Here is a 16,147-nt window from a genome sequence, read left to right as displayed (position 1 = left end):
CTCTGTGGCTCCCCTGCACATGTAATTCCAACACTGAATTGGTTCGGAATACATGTGAGGAATGGGATGGTGATTTAGGAAAAGGGGAAAATTACGGGTTAAATCATCAAACGAAGAATTATGGCCACTGAAAGCCCTTAGTCAATTAAAAATACAACAAACACGATTTCTTTAGGCTTTTAACTCAGCAGTTCATAGGGGACCCTGTCTGAACGCACAATATGGGATCCCAGTTTACATGGGTGATTATTTTCCCGTGTAACTAAAAATAAATTCGGACTGATCTTAACTTCACTGACAGATAAAACCAAAGGGGAGCTTGTGTCCTCAACCGAATCCTCCTAATTCCTCTGGGTCGAGGCGGGTTTAGTCCCAGACCATCTTGTAATAATTGAAAAGTGTTGCAATTATCCTAACGTTTTCCAGGGGCATTAGCAGGAGGCAAGTGAAACACACTCATCCTTGATAAATGATCCTTCACGTTGACACGTGCACTGGAAGGCTCCGAACCAGGCGTCTTGAATGCGGAATGGGAAGTAGCTGTAACGTCGCTCTTGCCCCGGTCTCTCGGGCGATGGGCACTGCGGGCTCCAGCAGCCAGAGTCCCTCGGGCCGGGGGACCCAGCGGACAGAAGTAGCGGGCAGGTCGCTCGGGCGGGCGGCTCGCGGCTCCCCGCCGGCCGCGCGCCCGCCCGCCGGCCCCCGCTCCGCGCGCGGGGAAAAGAGCGCGGCAGTTGAAACCGTTACCACCCCCGAGTTTTTGAACTGGTTCAAACTTGGCTTTCGGCCCCGCCCCGCCTCTCCGGCCCGGGAACTCCGAGGCGGCGGTTCCCGCCAAGCGCCGCCAGCGCGCCGTCCCGCCCTCCGGCCGGTTCCCGCCACCCCACCCTCGCCGCCCCACCCCCGCCCAGGCTCCAAGCTCTAGGCTCCGGAGGCCCCCCCGTCCCCGCCCGCCTGCCCGCCTGCCCGCCGCCTTCCAGAGAGGCGCGGTGCGTTCAACGAAAGAACAAAGGAACGGCGCGGCGCTTCCACTCGGCGGCCGCGTCCCTCAGCGCCCGCCCGCGCCCGCGCGCACGCGCCGCCCGCCCGGCCCGGCCGAGTCCCGCGGGCGCCTCTGCGTGGGGCTGGCTCGGCGCCTCCGAGCCCGGCGGGCCCTGTGATTGGACGGGAGCCCGCCTCGCGTCCCGCCAATCGGGGCGGCGCTTGGTTGGACTGGGGGGGCCAAATAAAAGCGATGGCGATTGGGCTGCCGGGTTTGGCGCTCGGTCCGGGAGCGTCCGACACCCACTGGGACGCAGAAGGCGGTGGGGCCCCGGCGGCGGCGGCGGCGGCGGCGGCGGCGGCGGCGGCGGCGCGCGAGAGCGGCGCGCGGGAGCGGCGCGGGCTGGGGCGCGGGGCGCAGGTAACGCGCCGCTGTCGGGCCGGCCGGCCGGCGGGGCGCTGGAGCCCGGCGAGGGGCGGCGGCGGCGGCGGCGGCGGCGGCGCCGGGACATCCCCGCCGCCGCGTTGCCCGTCCGGGTGTCGCCCAGAGCGGGCTCTCCCGGGCGCCGCTTTTGGAGGCGGGGTGAGAGGAGACCCCTCGGCAGGGGGCCGCGGGGGTCGGGGCTGGCCCGCGCGCCCCCGCGAGCGGGCAGCGTCGGACCCCGGACACCCGAGGCGGGAGCAGGGGCGGGTGCCCGAGGGGGGCGTGCGGAGGGGTCCGCTCGCGTGCCCGCCCCTCCCGAGGCGCCGGGGCTGGGCTGGGGGCGCTCCGGTGCCCGGGGCGGGCTGGCCGCCGGAGCCCAAGTCTCCTTTGTGTGGAGCGTCGCGGCGGGAGCGCCCGGGTGGGACGGGACACACACAAGTTGGTGGGACCTCGCCGCCGAGTGCGCACTCAGACAAAGGACGGACTGTGTCTCGGGGGAGCTCGGCGCGAGGAAGGGGCAGTGACACCGGGCCTGACAGCAGGCGGGAGAGGGGCGTGGGGAGCCCGGGCCGCGGGCGCGGGTGGGCGGGCTCGGCCCCACGCCCCCTCCCCGCGCGCGCGCGCAGGCTCGGCGGGGCCGCGGCGGCCGGGACGGCGTGCGGAGACGGGACTCGGAGGAGCCGCGCATCTGACGTTTCCCCCGGAGCCGCCTGAAACCTCTCCGGACCGGGCAGTCCCGGGCCGCCTTCGCCGCCTTGTCTGGCTTTCGGTTAAGTTTTCGGGAAGGGTCGGGCTGTTCGCCTCCTTTCTGGTTTGGCTCGTTTGGAGGGCTTTCCGTCGAGTTCCCGCGTCCTCGCGTACCCCCTTCCAACCACCAGAAAGTCCGTGCCACGGGGTCACTTTTTGAAAACGGGAGAAATTGAGAAGCACGGTATTTTGGAAAACTTGGTGAACTCCCGCCCAGGGAGTTCCCACTTTCTAAAGAATCATAATCTTAAAAACAAAAAAAAATTTACAAGCTGTTTTGGGCAACTTGTGTGATGCGTCCGAGAATGGCGACAGGTGCTAACGAAATCAACTGTCATTTAGGAAGCGATTACTCCCCAAATCCCTAGGGGTTGAATGAGGATGAAAGGTAGAAATAGTTGACGAAAATAAAATGCTTATGACAGATGCGCGTTTAGATGATACGCCTTGCAATTTCTTATTAATTGGTTTTATTTTCCGTGAACAATAGCTTTGGCGAGTTAGAAAAGACTGGTTGCAGAAATGTTTGTTGCCTAAGAAATTGGATGTGTGTTGTCCACAGTTAAGCCAAACTTCCTTTGTTTATCACTCAGGGTCTTTGAAACTTAAATTCATTTGGAAATAAAAATCTGTCTTTGGAATTTAAAAATATTTTACTACAAGGTTTACTTTTCTTGGTTTCAAAGATCGCTTTAATTTTATGGCGTTTTAATATTACATAAAACAACACTTAAAAAAACCTTTGGAAAACTCATGCTGGTACAGTTGGATATGCTTTTATGGGTTTTGGAGTTTATTTTCCATTATTCTTCATTTATGAGCATTAGCAATTTTAGATCATATTTAGGAATAAAATGAACAGGTGTTCAAACATGGCTTGTTTACTGATAAGCATTTTCATTTAATTGCAAATAAAATTAAGATATATTTTGATTTTCTTTTCATAGTCTCTAAGTTGGGGATAGATGATAGCATTCTAGTCCTGGATATAAGGAATCCTGTCTTTTTGGAGGTGCATTAGGGTATGTAATGTTTAAAATCTTGGAAACACTTAGAAAAATTGCATCTTCGGTTCTGATTTTTTGGAAAGTGAATAGATTCAAAGAAAAGGAATTCAGAAACACATAGGCACTCTTCTGATTTGTGTTCTGAGAAAGATCTAATGTGCACCCACTATTTTTTTATGGTTTCATAAAAATGGAAGACAAAGAAATGCAGTGTAAAAGTCTTTATTATCCGTATTTTGCCGTGTCAGACACCACTGAACAGACTTTCCAGGGTTGAGATTATTAAATAATGTTTGCATTTGGTTGCTGATAATTGTATATTAAAAAATCCTGATAGTTTTTGTCTGTCGTTACATGCGTTACGCAGGTTTTGGCAGAAATTTGGGTCTTTTGGGATAAATTCTAGTTTTTCCCTTGTGTATTCTGTAATTGGTAATTATTATCTTCAAACTTGCCCCAAGATTTTTTTTAAAAAGCCTTTTTGGGGAGCTGGCTTAAAATTTTTGTTTTAATTTATTTCTGGTTGAATTGTGAATGTATACAAATCAGTTTTAAGTAGCACTGATTTAAAAAAACAACAACACTTGTTGATTTAGGTCCCCTCCAAAAAGTTCTAATACTTTCATACCAGCTTTGCCTTGCATGCGTATATATAAGTAATTGTCTTTGTATCAGCCATTTAAAAATTTTAAGCGGATTTCTCCAGGTCACAGATTTTTCTAGGATATCTTCTATCCCTTGAACTGGTATACTCAAGGAGTGTGAATTAATTTCTGTATTGGTCTAAATAAATAGTGATTAAGAAAGTTGATCTGCTTTTTAAAAACTGACAAAAGTTTCTCCAGTGGTTTAATGTATTCCGGGGCCAATTAGAAATGATTTATGGATTTGCCTTGAAGTCTTTATGTCAGTACAAATGATGAAGACATTTTCTATGAGTTGTGAAGGATTCTGGACACAGGTGAGATCTTTAGTAGAGCCTCCGTGGAGAGGAACAGCTCATTAAATTCAGGGAAAGGATCACAATGAGAGGATACCTTTACCTTCTAGAGGCCTTCCCTGAATTCCCAGGCACCCTTGTGTTCCACAGGGCTTTGTTCATACTTTATTATTAAAGCATGGATCAGATTGTATTGTAATCACTTGTTTATGCATCCGGCTCCCTCACTGCACTCTAAGCGCTTTGAGGCAGAGGCTTGTTTTTCTTTGTATACCTAGTAGTTGCTAGAGAATAGCAAACTATCATTTTCATTTCAAAATATGAAAATAATTTGACACAGGAACTTTTTGCAAAGCACATAGGGTATGTTAATCCTTCCGTTGTGAACTTTGGGAGGTGTTTTTGTCCCTCTTTGATTTTTTTTTTTTTAACGTTTATTTATTTTTGAGACAGAGAGAGACAGAGCATGAACAGGGGAGGGGCAGAGAGAGAGGGAGACACAGAATCTGAAACGGGCTCCAGGCTCTGAGCTGTCAGCACAGAGCCCGACGCCGGGCTCGAACTCACGGACCGCGAGATCGTGACCTGGCTGAAGTCGGACGCTCAACCGACTGCACCACCCAGGCGCCCCTTGTCCCTCTTTGAGAAGCAGTGATTATAAAGAAAAATAATTGTCAAGGTGGATAAGTTCCAAGGTTTCTCCTAGTTACAATACTCGAAGACATTGAAAATTGTATATCCTTTAGGTATTCCATTGGTATTCAGATTTGGTATTTCAGGCAGCTAGAGAGAAACTTGATGAATGTCTGGGTACCTTGCATATACTATCTGCTTAATTTGATTTGATGTCAGTATTGATGGTCCTTGTACAGAAATAAAAGGAGGGGAAAGTGTTGGAGACAGTAGTAAATCTTTTAATTGAAAGGTGTCTAGTTAAATTGATGAGTTCTTTATTGAAATACTTCGAGGTGGGTTTTGGAGCTAAAACTGAAGGAAGTAGTGCCAGTGTAATTACAGATTATTTACTGGTGTAGCCTCTTCATTCTTTTAAAATGATAGGATAAATATAGATTAGCAAATCCAATAACCTCTCAAAAGGCATAGCTGATAAGTTTCTAAGATGGTCCCGTATCTTGCCACTATACTACTTAGTACAAAGATATGACAAAAACAAAGATGAAAAAAGACATGAAAACACCTGCTGTTTGCCAGATGCTTTATTCATTGGCTGGTTTTGTTTTCTGTTGTGGTAACATTTACGTGAGATGCTTTATTTTTAATTATTGTTAAAACCACCCCGCATCCATCAACCTGAATGGATAAACAAATGGAGGTATACGCATACAATGGAGTAGTACTCAGCCGTTAAAAGAGTGACATCCTGCCTGACACATGATACAGCAGCGTTGATGAACCTTGAAAACATGAGGGTAATAAGCCAGACACAAAAGGAGAAAAATTGTGTGATTCCGGCCATGGGAGATACTGAGAATTGGCAAACTCACAGAGAGAAAGGAGAATAGATGTTTCCAGGGGCCGAGAGCAGAGGGGAGTTGGGGAATTAGTGTTTAATGGGTACACAGAGTTCCTGTTTGGGATGATGCAAAAATTCTGGACGTGGATGGTGGTGATAGTTAAGCAGCATTTTGAATGTGCTTAATGCCGCTGAATTATACACTTAAAAATCGTTAAAACGTTAAATTTTGTGTATTTTTACAATGGGAAAAAACTAAACAATGGTGATAGCATTGCACTCTGCAAACCTTTACCGGTTAAGGAAACTTTGGTCTAAAGGGCTTAAGAATGTGTCCAGGATCATCCAGCTAGGGATTTGTAGTCAGGATCCCAGTTTAAATTGTTGGACTCCATATCATCTACTCCATATTATCTGCTGGTCTCCTGGATGATTAAAGACTTGTTGGTCCCAAGAAGAGAGTTTATTTGACTCCATCAGAAAGGTATATTTAAAAGTAGGTAATTTGTAGTTGTCTGGGAGGTACGGTCTGATGCCCTAGACAAACTAAAAGATGTCTTTGCAGATTTCTTTCTCAGCCAGAGCTTTAATGGTGTTTGCTCTAGGGAGGAGTACAGTTGAGTTTTAAGTGTGGTCTGTGGAGTCACTTTGTTTGGGCACAAGTTGTTAAATGGTTGATTTTTAGTTATTGTGCCAGTATTGATTTTGAGAATTAATATACTTTCTCATGAATGGAACTAAACACTTAGCAAGTTGAAATATGTGCTAAGGACCCATAAGTAAAGAATATGGTGCTACATATGCTTTATGTTAGAAATGTCTATTGATTCAGTAATAGGTGTTCAGTTTAAAATACTGAAACAATTTAGACTACAAAGTGAAAGCTTTCTCGATCCTTCCAATTCTAGTCCCTACCCGTAACAGTTTCCCCAACTTTTCAATGTATTCATATGAAAATGCATTTATACATAAATTTTACAAGAATGGGATCAAGTTCTTTTGTCTGAGAACAGTTTTTTTAGGTCAATAGAGACCTATTCTTATTAAAAAATAACGAATATTTCTTTAGTGCTCGCTGTGTCCTTGGCCCTGTGCTCAGTGCTTCTGTTTACTTTATATATTTTATGTAGATACCGCAATAATGAGAAGTGCAGAGGGCGGGTGACAGCTAGGTAGCGGTAGCCTAAGGGTTTGGATTTGCACACTTTGTTTTCAGAGTTATGATCTCTCGCGTCCAGCCTGGGTTTTGTCTGTTATTTATTTTTTTTGGTAGGGCCAATGAACTGCCAATGATTTTAGTATTTCTTAGAGTCGTAAAACAACAACAAGACTCCCAAAAAAGAATTCGCAAGGAGACTGCACGTAGCCTGCTAAGCCTAAAATACTTCCGATGTGGCCCTTGATAGAAAAAGTGTGCCGTTTCCAACACTGAGCTATTAGGCCGTTTTGTTAAGTAGAATACATCGTATTCCAGTTTATGAATGTGTCATCACACAGTAAACCAGTTGTGATGGACACTGTGTTCTCTCCTCAAGAAGAGAACATCTTTCTCTATCTTTGATCATTTGTGAGACCACTTTCTACAAGGAGAATTGCTGTTTCAAGATTATGCACAGTTCAAGTTTTAGTAGACCTTGTCAAGTTGCTTTCTAGAAAGGTACCAGTTTTTTAGTTTGAAAAACCAGCTTCATTGAAGTATAACTTACGTACAGTAAGATGAACACATTTGAAGACTACGGGCTGCAGAGTTTTGACAAATGTATACATGTGTGTCACCGCCACCTCTGTCAAAGGGTGACGCTGGTGTCTTCAGAGTTCTTTTATGGTCTTTATACAGTCATTTCCCTCTTTTGCTGCTGATCCCATTTTTCTCGTTCGAGTGTCCTAAAAACGGAGTGACGCAGTGTATTCTCTTCTGTGACTGGCTTTTTTAATCCTGCATGTTTTTTAGATTTATCTATGTTGTTGCCTGTTGCAGCGGTTTTGTCTTCATTTGAGTAGTAGTCCATTGTGTGACTGTACTGTTTTTTTAATTCATTTACGTGTTGGTGGACACATGGGCTGTTTCCAGTTTTTTTGGCTATTAATTCAGCTGTTATGACCATTTGTCATATTTGCGGGCATATCTTTTAAATTCTCTTGGGTAAATATCTCGTAGTTGGATTGCTGGGTCATACGGTAAATACTGGTTTAACTTTGGAAGAAACTGCCAGACTCTTTTCCCACGTGTTTGTGCCATTTTACGCGAAGGGTTCTGGTTCCAGTTCCAGCTCCGTGTGTCTGAGTGCACTTGGTCGGCCCCTAAAAAGTGTTAAGTATCTCATTGTGGTTTTAATTCAGATTTCCCAGGTGATCAGTGATGTTGAGTATCTTTTCATCTGCCTCATTGGCCATTCGTGTACGTTTTTTTGGTCAAGACTTTTACCCATTTAAACTGCGGTTTTTTGTCTAAATGAGTTGTTGAGAGGTCTTTGTATATTCTTGGTACACATTCTGTGTCATGTGTATATTGCAAATGTTTACTAAATTTTTTGCTTTGGTTTTTGTGTGTTACTGACAATGTATAGGTCAAGTTACGAATTGTTAATGCTGGAGGCATAATTGTTTAAATTCAGTTAAATTATGTGAAAATGAATTTATTCTTATTCCAAAAGTCATTTAGTTCTTACTGTAACAAACTGTTACGTGTTTGCAGAGACCTGAAAATGAAAAGGATATTATTTATGCGAATAATATTAGGTGTGTGGCATGGGGGATTTTAATTTTTTAGTTTTTTAATTTGGAATTTTTATTAAGTTTTTTGGGAATTTTTAAATTGAGCTGTTTTTGAAAGTAATATTTAGTAGTTCTTTAAATTTTCAATTTTGGGTAATTCAGACCTTTTCAGTTACTAGAATTAAAGGATAAAGAGAATATTAAGAGTCAATCAAAAGTAATCCTCATCTTAGAATCTGGTGTGCAAAAGTGTAAGACTGCAAGCTTGGTCTACCTATTTTGACAGTTAAGTAAATTTTTTGTTATATACACAGATGGTTTTTAAGAGCATATATACTTGATTTCTGCATCTGCTTGTTTTATCTCTGCAGAGTATCCGTTCTTTCTTTTGCTCAACAGCTGGATTACCCTCACAATTTTCAGTTTTTCTTCATCATACAAGTAATCCATTACTCCTCCCCCTCCTTATTTAGTAAAGGGCATGGGGGACGCAAGCCTCTGGGCTTCAGTCGGGCGTCCTAGACCTCTGCCAGTTACCATGCCCTTGCCCAACTCCGTCTTTCCCTGGGTGTCAGTTCCTGTAAGACACTCCTGAAGCTAGGCAGTCTGCAGAGCAGCCTGAACTCTTGTATCTTAACTGCTCTCCTCTCTGATAGCTTTCTTATCCCCTTCCTCTGTTGCACTCGATTGGTCTTTTTACTAGTCTCCAGGAAGTTTCCTGTGGAAAGTCTGTGCTCTGTCTTCTTTCTGGAATGCCTTCCCTGCCATTTTAGCATCTCAAGATACTGTTTAGTTTGTTTGGTTCAAAACACCCTTAAACTTTCCCAACCAAACCAGATAGTTTATCTCCTGCGTAGAAAGCAATGCCACAGAACATCTCTTGTGTTTCCCTCTCTCCTTCATTTTAAACATTATTTTACTCATCTACGTGGTGCAGGTAGAAAAGGGTTTTGTACATAGTGGATAGAAATAAAGTTTTTGTGAAATGGATTTACGATCGCAGCCATGAAAACTTGGTAGATCGCTTCTTTAGAAGTCACTAAGTAATTTAAATAGCACCCCTGCCCCTAAAGCAGAGCCTTCTAGATTCTATCAAGTGAGTTTTACATGGCTATATTATGTATCACTCAGTGAACTTTGTTACTTATTGTCAGGTATTATTATAAGATTTTAATTTATATCTTTAATATACCATTGATTAAGGGCAAAAAGGTTGAGAAACTGGAAGCAAGTGAGGAGTGTCAGATGGTAATTCTGCAAATTTATCTCAGGATGCTCTTTATCCCTCAGTTGCATTCATGTGAGCTAAATTCATACATCAAGATGTCTAGTGAGTTTTATTTTATTTAATTAATTAATTAATTAATTAATTAATTTTAACGTTTATTTATTTTTGAGACAGTGAGAGACAGAGCATGAACGGGGGAGGGCCAGAGAGAGAGGGAGACACAGAATCTGAAACAGGCTCCAGGCTCTGAGCTGTCAGCACAGAGCCCGACGCGGGGCTCGAACTCACGGACCGTGAGATCATGACCTGAGTTGAAGTCGGATGCTTAACCGACTGAGCCACCCAGGCGCCCCGTAGTGAGTTTTAAAAATGTGTCAAAAAGACAAAACATCATGGCTATTTTATCTATAGTGCCTTTGTTTTTGGTACTAAAGACTGAGCAGTGCTTTGTAAGTAAATCCCCAAATTTAAGAAAATAAGATGATTTTCTTTAATATTTATTTATTAAAAAAATGTTTTTTTTAACGTTTATTTATCTTTGAGACAGAGAGAGACAGAGCATGAACGGGGGAGGGTCAGAGAGAGAGGGAGACACAGCATCTGAAACAGGCTCCAGGCTCTGAGCTGTCAGCACAGAGCCCGACGCAGGGCTCGAACTCACGGACTGCGAGATCATGACCTGAGCCGAAGTCAGACACCCAACCGACTGAGCCACCCAGGCACCCCAAGATGATTTGCTTTAAACACTTAAAGAGTTTCAGTCATTAAAGCAGCTTTTGTACGTTTTTGATGCCATAACTTAATAGTGAAATGTCCACCGTATTTTATTTGTAGATACACGAATGCCTGCCATGTGCCTACAAATAATAGAACTAACAACTGTTCAGTGAGAATCTACCTTGTGCCTCATAAACATGGAGTCTCTAAACCAAACATTTTCCTTTTAAATTTTGTTGAAAATCATGCATTTTTAATTATTTTAAAATAAGCACTATATATTTGCTAAATGAAATATCTGTCCTTTGAATATTTTAAAGATTTTAGTGTGATAAACTTTAGAATTTTTTTTTACCACTGTACTGATCTGTCATCTTACTAGGTGGAAAGAAGCTGCAGTGAGTATCCTTATTTATAAACTTTTGATGTAAATTGTTTCCATATTCAAATTATTTAATAATACAAGCAAAAATAGCAAAACTGTTTAAAACAGTCCCAGTGGGTACTATGGGATATGTTCCTATGCAAAATGTTGACGAGTCAGAAAAGGTTGGGAAATGTCCTTCTAAGAAATCAAGAAGACTTATAAATGGCAGAAACGTTGCTTGAACAGGCTGGGAAGGAAATGAGGAGTTGCTGTCCCGCTTTGGCCTGTAAGCAATTTGGCCTTTGGAGAATATCTGCCTGTAACACAGAGCTCAAGTTCTGTGAAGAAGGTATTTTTAAAGGGCAGCTTCCATTGGCAGCTAGATTTTGTGCAAAGAACTTCGGCTTTAGTCTAGGCTCTGCCATTAAACCAGTTGTCTCCTTAGCAAAGAGCTTTTGTGGACTTGATCTTCATTGCAAAAAGGAGACGGACAAGTAACTGAACAAGTTGTGATTATTGAGGACTTCCATGTGCCTTCAAAGAGGAAGTCGGTTTCGGAGGTAAAGAAGTGGGACCTTGGTGTGAGGGTAAGTAACTTGTATAGGCTCACGCAGCTAGGAGGACCAGAGTCCCTTAGCTTTTGCTGCCTCTGGGTCCTTTGTAGGACTCAAGGTGGTTGGTGTCTTTTTACCAATTTAGAGCCGTTTCTCTGGGGAGTTTGAGAAGCATTGGGCCGGAGGTCACATCCCTGTCGCAGGTGATTGTGCTTCCTCTTGGCTGGCATTTAACTGAGTTGTTACATGATACGCATTTCTCTCAAATTCTTTTTATTAATTCATTCATAAAATCTCTAATGGTGATTATAAGCCCGTTTTTTCCTCTTTTTTGTCTCTGCATTATAGGAATAAGAGCACCTAAAAGCTTTTTTAGGACTGTTATGTATCTGACTAAACTAACTTTGTAAACAATCAGATTGGTATATTGTGATTTGTAATCAGTTTATCCTGTATCTAGCACTGAGCACCTAAAACCCTTGGAATTTCGTAAGTGATGAAGGTGTCTTGATACTCACAACAAACCCCTTTGAACCTTACCTGAGTTTGTGCAAATGAAGTGACTTGGCAAAGCACCTATGGATGGGGCCAGTTCCTGGGGGAACTAATATTGGGATTAGAAGGGTTGGAACTTGCAGACCCTCCCTGTCCCCTGCCTCTGGGGAGGGAGTGTGGCTGGAGATACGGAGTTCAGTCATGCTAACCTAAGGAAGCCTCTGGAGAAACCCAGAAGGGCTGGGTTGGTGCCCACAAGGAGCTGCTGGGAGATTGCTGCCGCCCCCCCCCCCCCCCCCCACAGTGGAAGCCCCGTCCCCTTTCCACGTGCCTCACCCCGTGCATCTCTTCTATCTGGCTCTTCCTGAGTTACATCCTTTTATAACAAACTGGTAACCTAGTAAAGAAACTGTTAGCCTGCGTTCGGTGAGCTGCCCTAGCAAATGAATTGAAACCAAGAAGGGGATCATGGGAGCCTACAGTCTGTAGCTAGTTGGTAGGAGCTCAGGTGACAATCTGGACTTGCGATTGGCATCTGAAGTAGGGTGGGACAAATCTCTCCAGGTAGCTCGAGGCAGCATTGAGTTAAATTGTAGGACGGCCAGTTGGTGTCACCACACATTTGGTGACCAGAAGTATCCAAAGTGCAGTACCGTTCGGAGAGTATTGTGTGTAATGAAAATAGTTTCTGTCCACACAGAACTGCATTGGCAAGTTCAAAGTTACTATTTTCCAGTTTTTCCTACAGAATTTACTCTTGTATTTAAAGAAATGAAATAGTTTTCTTCACCATTTGTCTGGTGTCATTTGTTAGCTGCTAACAGCATGCAACCAAATACCGGCTGTACCATACACATTTTCTGGAAAGGAAATTTCTTCCCACTGTTGGTTGCCTCAGTCTTCACCCGTTAGGACTATTCAGATAAAGGGTGAGATGTTCGCCTCCTTACCCTGTGTAAAGAGACCTTCTGTGCTAGTGAAAATACCAGTATTTAACTCTGGACTCCCAAAGTGCTGTGTTTCCTGGCCCCAGAGTCAGAGGCCTAGATGGTGGGTGCTCGTCCTAGCCTTCTCTTTCTCCTCTGCCACATGGAAGTGCTGGGATGGAAGTCTTTTTTCCTGCTTAAAAACCTTTGTGTCACTGTGGAAATTCCAGGGCGGTAACTGCAGGGATTATATGATGGGTTTCCCTGCAGTTGATGAATTCCTTATAGCATTCCCATAGATATTTGGAGGCTGAAAAAGAGATTTTTTCCCCCCAGGGCATTAAATATTAGTGATAAGTGATGTTATACTCATAAATTAGATAGATAACATATATGTTTGGTGAAACAGATACTGAAAAATATCATTCATTGTAAATGATGCTGTAAGGTTACCTAGTACCTTAATATAGAACCTCAGCAGTATACTTCTATTCGTGAGAAACCTTAAGTGTAGGAAAGCCATGGAAATGTTTGTAGCCCCTAACTACCCCTACCTACCTCCTTGACTTCCATCTTGTCCTGAAACTACTATCATTCTCAGCAGGAAAATGAACGTTAGGGCCGAGATGAGCCAGAGGAGTTTCTGAAGGGTCTCACTCAGTGAAGACTTCTGTGGGTGTCCATAGATGAAAGCGACGGCACTCGCACACGTTTTATCCCCTTGTGTACGTGCAGGTGCCGAAACTGCCAGATAACGGTCACTTGGCTTGCAGGATGCCTGGAAATTCTGAGAGGTTCTGCACACGGTTTGGGCTTAGTAGTTTGAACTCCCCAGTCCTTTTTTTTTTTTTTTCAATTCAGAATTATTAAGATGATATTTTTAAGTAATCTCTACACCCAAGATGGGGCTGAAACTCACAACCCCGAGATCAAGAAAGAGTTGCACGCTCCACTAACTGAACCAGCTGGTGCCCCAAAGAAAACTTTAATTTCTGAGTGTCACTTTAATCTGTTTTATAAAGTTGAAGCAGCTTCTTTACAATATTTATGATAGTTCAATTCTCTAATTGGTTTAAATTTATGGAACTTTTTTTTTTAAAGTAATCTCTACATTCAGCATGGGGCTCGAACTCATGACCCAGAGATCAAGAGGTGGATGCTCCACTGACTGAGCCAGCCAGGCACCCCCTCCAGTTGGTTTAAATTTAGATGGCCGTTTCTTTTCTAAGACTTGTCTTTGTAAACTGATAGCCTTTTCAGATAAACACAGGAATGCTGGTCTGTAAGCCTCCATGTTGAACTTCGAGTTTAGTTTACTCTTCTGCTAGAGGAGGAGAGTGATCTTATTTTTGTGGAAAATGCATTAGTTTAGGGTCTACTCACATTCGCTGTAACAATCAAGTCAGTGTTTTCTATTCAGCCAAGATGCCACGTTACCGTAATTTTTCTGAGCCTTTTGACAGTACTGTGCGTTTTTAGTATTACTTAAACCAGGGCTACAAATGAGATACGTGTTTTTGCCCTTATTTCTCTCTCTCCGTAGCCACTGGCTCATCTGTTTCCTCAACACTTGAACACAAATGCTGTTCATGATACTTGCTTATCTGTAGTTGCATGTCTGAGTGGTCTGCTAAAGTTTAGGCACCAAGATGCCTGTTGCAACACGGTGTTTAGATTTTCAGAATGCTCCATAAATTCTGGTTGATAATAGCTCTCATTTCTGGCTTTCCCAGGTCCTTCAAACAGAAGTTGTGGAAGTTTCTTCTGCTAGTGTTTTGCGTGTCGTTTGGGTGGAATGCTTGTGTCCAGCAGTAGTGAGCTTGCATATTTTTGTCATTTTTCTCCTTTTTAAATACAAGTAGAGGCATCCTAGGAATTGAAAAGGTCCCTGGAACAAGATTTTTATTTTATCTTTCTTTTATGGGAGCAGGGTGAAGTGTGAGTATGTGGGGCATTGGTTGGTAGGACGAGGTGGTTGTAGGTAGCTGGAGGGTCAGAAGAGTGACCGTGACCATTGATGATGCTTTCTTACAGTGGTGAAGGGTAGGACAGACAGATGGGTGAAAATAAGCAATTTCTTTATAATGCATCTTGCTAGACATAGGCCTCTCAAGTTTGAAAATAAGCAATTTCTTTAAAATGCATTTTGTTAGACCTTAGTCTCTTAATTTGGCACAGACGAATGCCAAATCTTACCGTTTAGGTTCCATAGTTTGGCAGGGCAAAGTATCCCTCATTAAATATTCGTCACGTGGATTTTTGTTTTTAGTTGCAAGAATGGTGATTTCTAGGCCTTCGTTCTTGTAGGTGTGTCTTTTAGAAGTATGTAATTGGAATATATTGTCCATTCTAGGTGCTTTGCGGGGCAAATGGAAAGGAAGGGATTGTTAGGGTTCTGATTCATACGGTGTCTGGATGTACTTACGGTGGCTGTTCTCAAAGCACCGTCTGTGGACCTCAGAGGGTCTGTGAAGTCGTCTTTGTAAAATACTGAAATGTCATTTGCCTCTTTCTTTTCCTTCCGTCCTTTCTTCCTTCCTTCCTTCCTTGTGTTGACATACGCACCTGTGGTGGAGAAGCAATAGTGGGTAAAAACCAAGGGCACCTTAGAGCTAAACAAAACAAAACAAAACACCAAAAAAACAGTTATAGAGAATGTCAAGTCGCTGATTTTATTAACTCTGGTCCTGAGTGTGCATGTTTTAAATATACTGTTGCACAGGATGGGAACGTGTAAAGTGCTGTGGACCAAAGTATGCCGGGTCTGGCCTCCAGGACGAGGACGGCGCTGACGTGATCGAGTTGCAGGCTGCATTGGCCGCTTTTTTCATGGAGAACATTTTTACTTGAAAGAGGGGTTGACAGACTAAGATTATTCAGACAGGTATTTGGCAAACATTTTTCAGGGAGGGGAGCCTGTCCTTCAAGGAGAACAACAACTGTATTTGCCGCCGATGATAGTGTTCGACCTTTCAAGCAAAAATTAGTATTTTCGGAAAATGTGTATCTGTCACTGAGCTTGACAGCTTCCCAGTAAATACTTAATAAAAAGACTTTTTTGATGAGCTCAGTGGCTTTACCAAATACGATTTTTGGAAATAGGTCAATTCCTGGAAAATCTGCATGACCCTGTGGACCAATATCTCTCAGATGGGGGATGATGTTAAGGAACTACCACTGCTTATGGAAGAATAGTGTGGTCTTGAGGACAAGTACTTAGGAGGTTGAAACTCAACTAGCTACTTTTTTCATAGGACAATTTAAGTGTAATGAGATCCACAGTGACCTCAAGGCTGTTCAGACACTTCCATTTTCTGGCTAAATACCTGTTTGGAAATGGATTTTCTTCGTATTCTTCAACCAAAACAGCATTGTAACAGATTGGATGCAGAAGCAGATAAGATCCAGCTGTCTTCTTTTAAGACAGATATTTTAAAAATTGGCAAAAACGTAGAACCATACACTTGCTGACTTTTTTTTAACAGAAAATAGTTTTTTAATTAAAAGGTGTTATTTCAATTAACATGTAATAACCTTGCTATTATTTTTAAATGAGTTGATTTTTTTTAAGT

The 16,147-nt window shown here is 43.4% G+C and overlaps 1 protein-coding gene across 6 annotated transcripts in view; it reads left to right on the top strand.

The window, feature by feature from the left end:
• The first annotated feature begins 1,294 nt into the window (after window positions 1-1,294).
• Window positions 1,295-16,147, top strand: part of EZH2 (enhancer of zeste 2 polycomb repressive complex 2 subunit) — a 65,910-nt gene continuing 51,057 nt past the window's right edge. For 2 of the 6 annotated variants that reach the window (XM_045052955.1, XM_045052953.1), the window contains exon 1: window positions 1,781-2,174. The gene's annotated coding sequence lies outside the window, so the exon portion shown is untranslated. The other 4 variants (XM_045052950.1, XM_045052949.1, XM_045052948.1 and 1 more) reach the window with 4 other exon arrangements.

This window comes from Felis catus, chromosome A2, assembly GCF_018350175.1.
Source record: "Felis catus isolate Fca126 chromosome A2, F.catus_Fca126_mat1.0, whole genome shotgun sequence".
In the NCBI taxonomy this organism is placed as follows: Eukaryota; Metazoa; Chordata; class Mammalia; order Carnivora; family Felidae; genus Felis; species Felis catus.
Note: the sequence above shows the minus strand (reverse complement) of the source record. Positions and strands in the feature narration are given on the sequence as shown.